Source organism: Pan paniscus, chromosome 5 (assembly GCF_029289425.2).
Source record: "Pan paniscus chromosome 5, NHGRI_mPanPan1-v2.0_pri, whole genome shotgun sequence".
NCBI classification, from domain to species: Eukaryota; Metazoa; Chordata; class Mammalia; order Primates; family Hominidae; genus Pan; species Pan paniscus.
The window spans coordinates 20,582,815-20,588,363 of record NC_073254.2 but is presented as its reverse complement, the minus strand read 5'-3'; positions in this window follow the sequence as shown (position 1 = coordinate 20,588,363).

Genomic DNA, 5,549 nt, shown 5'->3' with positions numbered 1-5,549 from the left:
AGCCTGAGAGAAGAGCACAAGAAAGCCAGGGACACCAGAAGCCAGGCAGGACACAGACCCCGGGAGATTCTTCAGTGTGGCTAGGATGTAGGGTGTGAAGGAGGAATGAGATGTAAAAGGCTGGCAGGGCCAAAATAGCAAAGAACTTTAGATACTTAGAATAATGCATTTAGGGAACTTTGTGAATTAGTCCTCTGTATAGAATAGTATCCCCAGGATCCACCTGTAAAACCAGTCAGTTGAGCCATTTTCAGATGGCATCAGGGAGAAAGAAGAATAGGAAAAAATAATGGAAGTACCCCTTCCTTTAAGATTAACCTTTTTGCGCCTTGGATGAAGGTCAAAGGTAAATCAACCTAGAAACGCTCTTTCTTAGATTACAAACTCAACTGGTCATTTTAATGGAAGGAAAAAGTGAAGTCAGAAGAATGAAGTGCCTTACTCAAGTTAGTAGGAGGGCTCAGACATAAACCCAAGTTATCTAATTTCCAGTCCAATCCAACACCTTCATTCATAACATGCTAGAAACAGAAGATAAGCCACCTTAGGGAGTCTCATTTTATACCTGAGAAAACAGAGATGTTCAAGAAGTCAAGCGAGGTCATGAAGTCTTAAAGTTTCCAATGACAGAGGCACAACTTGGATTCAGAACTCGAAACTGCTAACCCTTAACCCCTAAGGAATGTTGAGGCATCTCTTCTCCTATTCACACTGACTTGTTTTTTTATTCACCTGGGGAATTCCTTCTAGAAACTTCTCAGATGTCAGTTCCTGGATAATCCTTTCTTGACACCACCCCTCCCCCCCTCCCCCGCCACCCACTGCAGTTCCATTAGGAAGATCCAGGTCCTTCCTTATCCCTCCTCCCACCTTGCACCCCATCACTGTGTCATGATTCAGAACTCATTTAATTTAACTACAAATCCCTTACTCCCATCACAGCAGGGGAAGCAGCTCTCCTTGGAAGTGGTGACTGGCACCACCTTTGTTAGAGAAGGAGTGCATCATTCTATAGAAGCTTAGGGAGGTCATGGGAGGTGATTTGCAAAATTTACTACCCCATGCTTACAGGAGCCTTTCTTTTTTTTTTTTTTTGAGACAGAGTCTCGCTGTCACCCAGGCTGGAGGGCAATGGTGCGATCTCAGTTCACTGCAACCTCCGCCACTCAGAGGACCCTTTCTAAAGCATTTTCTGGAGAGTAGGGCCTGAGAACTGTGACTTCGCGGAACCTTTCCCAGCCTTCTCCACAGAGCTCAGCAGTCTCCTATTTATTGTGTACCTGGGCACCACATTCTATGCTAGCCCAGTGTTAGGAACACCTTGCAAGCAGACCACCTCTCCTGGGGAGTGAAACAAACACACAGAGTCCCTTTCTGGATCCCAAGCTCCCCACCTGCAATGTGCGAGCAGTTTGGAAGAAAAAGCTGAATTCTTCCCAGCCAGGCAGAGACAGACAGGTTGTCACCTGCCTTCGGTGGTCCATACTTTCTTTTCCTGCAACTGAATTTGTAGCTCTTGGCCATCTTGTCCCTGTGTGGTTTTGGCTGTCTGCTTTGGTCTCTCGGCTGTCACAGTTTGGCTTTGGTAACTGAGGGGAACATCTCGTATCTCAGAGACATGTCAGGGCCGTGTAGCCTGACCAGCCTCGCTACAAAGCCATTTCTCTTATGAAAGCTCCTCAAAGAAGCCCCTTTGCAGTTTATGGTGGGGTCGCTAGGAACCAATGAATGCGCTTGGCCAAGCTCTCAAAAAGGAAAAGCACACAAGAAGGAGGAAAGGACGGTGAATATGAAGGTAGAGAAGGTTGAGAGAGGTACGTACAGAGAACAACAGCGTGTACCAGGAGTCACTAAAAAAAAATCAATTCACGTATTTTACTGTTCATGGCTTCAGCACACATGTATTGATAGCCCTCTGTGTGCCAGCACTGTGTCCACAGACATGCCCAACTGACCTAGGTTTGCTGCCTCATTCAGAATCATGCAGACTCAAGTCCTGTCATTGCGGGGAAAGAGGATCTAGAAAGCCAAATCTTCCAAAATGCCAACACTGAGCAATTCTAGCTGGCTCTTCACATCAACAAACTTCTCCGCTCTGCAGCCCAAGTCGCTTTGCTTTGCTTGTGGATGCCTCAGGACGCCTCCCCCATCCCTGTGGAGAGCGAGTGAGGCATCTCACTGCACACGTAGAAGGGAGAAGCAACTTCCAGAATTACCCTGTTATTTTCTAAATAAGCTTTTAATTTTGGAACAATTTCATATTTTCAGAAAAGTTGCAAAGATAGTACAAAGAGTTTCCATATATCTCTCACCCAGTTTCCCCTAATGGAACATTTTACATTACCCTGGTATGTTGGTGCTTTACTATTAGCTAAACTCCAGACTTTATTTGGATTTCCCTAGTTTTTCCCCTAAATAGGTATTTTTTTTTTCTATTCCGGGATCTTATCCTGGATCCCACATTGCATTTAGAGAATTTTGTTTTGAGGCTCACGTACACTTAGAGAAAATTACTCGAAGTAAATGAGGCCATTTCTAAGTGTTCAGAACTTGGACTAATAATTCCAAAGGATGAGTCACATTTCCCCTTTGTTTTGTGTCTGTAAGCACAATTTAAATAATTAACACAGCAAACAGTCATTTCTAAAAGAAGGTTTTAACTTTGTTTTTTGTTTTTGGGTTTTTTTTTTTTTTTTTAAGTTGCAAAACCCATTTTTTACTCCTGCCTCCCCTTCGCCCGGAAACAGCAGCAACTAAGTCTTCTGACTGGACGTACAGAGATTTCCCCACAGGGCCAGAATTCCAGCTCTTTGGAGTTCTGTGAGCCCCAGAGAGGATGACAGCAGAGTTCATTTTGCCTGAGGGTGTGATGGAAGGTTCTGCCCTCTAACAAATGAGCAACACCGCCCCCTAAAAACTCACACGGAAGTTGTGAGGCTGAAGCTAGGACAGATTCCTCATTAAGAGCTCAAATCTACAGATCTACAAAGTGTTGCTTAGCATTTGTGTGACATCTTTCCATGAAGAAGTTCCAGGATGGGGTGGCCACAGTCGTATTTAGAGCTGGGTGTGCCCAAGGACCCCCAGCTGTTGTGCCGAGGGGTCTCGAAGCAGGTTAGGATGGAGAGGCTCACACAACTGTCACTCCTCTTCTAATGAACCCTGCTAATTCCCATAAGATAGCGTTCAGCTGACTCATTTTTGCCACAAATTCTGCTTTCCTCTTGTGAGTGAACTAACATATCAGCTTATTTATCTATTTAACAAGGGGGAGGTTTTGTTGTTGTTGTTTTCTTTGAGATGGAGTCTTGCTCTGTCTTCCAGGCTAGCGTGCAGTGGCACGATCTCGGCTCACTGCAACCTCCGCCTTCCAGGTTCAAGTGATTCTCCTGCCTCAGCCTCCCTAGCAGCTGGGACTACAGGCACATGCTGCCACGCCCGGCTAATTTTTTGTATTTTCAGTAGAGACAGGGTTTCATCGTGTTAGCCAGGATGGTCTCAATCTCCTGACCTCGGGTTCCACCCACCTCAGCCTCCCAAAGTGCTGGGATTACAGGCGTGAGCCACCACGCCCGGCCTAACGAGGGGGAAGTTTTTAAGGGTGATAGCAGGGACTGTTGTCATTCATATGATTATTCATATTATTGCCCAAGTGTTGCGTATTTTCACACATAGCCCATGCTTAACAATACTTGCTCTTTGATAAGTGTCTGAGATGAATTAAACCCTAGAAGAGCAACAAACTTCGAAGAGCTACTTTGGAAAACACTTAGTGTTTTGCTGGCTGTGAGCAGGTGTGAAAAAGGCAGACAATGGACAGAAGGGGCAGAAAGGAGGCCATTCACCTCCCATGGATGTCATCAGAAGTTCAGAATCTGGGCATGTTTCTTGGTTTCTTTTGGGAGGCACCTTTCACTGTGCACTTTTGTATCCGATTCACAAATTCTTTTAAAAGAAAAACATAATCCCAGGAAAATTATCTTCAGGAATTTAACACCATTTTGTCATTTTTTTCCATAGAATAACACAAAAATGATTTTAAGCTATTAATACAAAATATTTTTGTAAATAACTGAAAAGTGATTTTTACTACAATTTAAAAAATATTCTGTTTTTCCTCATTTAATAAGAAACTTTCTGCACTTCCTTCTTTACAGGAATTATGCAATTATGTGTTAACAAACTATGAAATTATCTGCATTATGTTTGTTTTTAGACTGAATTCATATTAACATATATTACAATTTATGTGTGCAGCATTAAACAAAATGGGTTTATTTATATAATTTTATTGTTTTGTTTCCAAATGAAAAGAAAAGAGAAAGGATTATGGATTGCTGTTTATAAGTTCTTTGCCACAAATAATGCATTGTAGGGTGGATGGTAGATGTCTATACAAATAAAGATTGTGTTTATTGGATTGTCTGCTCTTGCATCATATGCAAATAACTGGATGGATTTTCACCAAATATAGAGGGTATGTTTGAGATAATATAACCTGAAATATAGTTTATATGGCAAAACAATTTTCCATGTGGGCACCTAAGAACCAGTAACAGAGACAGACATTCTCCCAAGCAGCAGAGACAAGTCAAGTCAGAGGATCCTGTGACACCAGGCAGAAGTAACACGTTGTAAGCACCGGGACGTACTGGACTGGAAAATAGAAAAGCAATGATTTTTAGATATAAGCCCCAAATTAAAAATCAATAGAACAAATGCACCCAGTTGCTAAAGTTGATTTGTGGTGGAGCTACTTCTCACCTGGGGAAATCAGTGCACCTCTTGGGTAATCAGCAACAGGGACTCATTTATTTCATGATTGAGAATACTCTGCCGTGCAGCATGAGGAAGCCCAGCCAGACCCCAATAAGTGAAAAGCCAAACTGGATAAGATCATCACTTAGACGCTTTCTGTTTCATTTTGGTATTTCTCGATGTGTTGTGAAGAATTTTGATGAGATGAAAACAACTTTAGACCAGGTACAGGTTCTCTTGAGGCACATTTGCAGAATGAATATAATTTTTTCTGTTCTTCATTAATTCGTTGTATTTCTTCATTAGTTTCTTATGCTTTCTGACTAACCCATGGCCACTGTGTGAATAACTGAACGACATTTGAGGAACATTACAAACAAGTGATATAGCATAATGGTCAAAAATCTCAGGGCAACTAGACATTTTAGCCAAGCCATAAACTGAGTGCTGGAGTCATGAGCAAGTTCCCTGATCTTGACCAATCACACGTGTTCACTCAAGATGTGCTCAGACTTTTGCATGGTTTCATTAACAATGTGTTTATATATTTAGTTGAATAAGAAATACATTTCACACGTTCAAACATTGGAAAATGAAAAGCATATTGTAAAATCTTTTCTTATCCTATAGCCCAGTTCACCTCCCTAAAGACAACTGTTACAATTGGCTTGGTCTTCTGATAGAGATATATTATGCAAATGGAAGCAAACATGTATATTTATTACTTATTTATTTATTTTTCTTAATGAGACTTCTTGAAAACAACCCATATCACTACAAAATGAGATGCC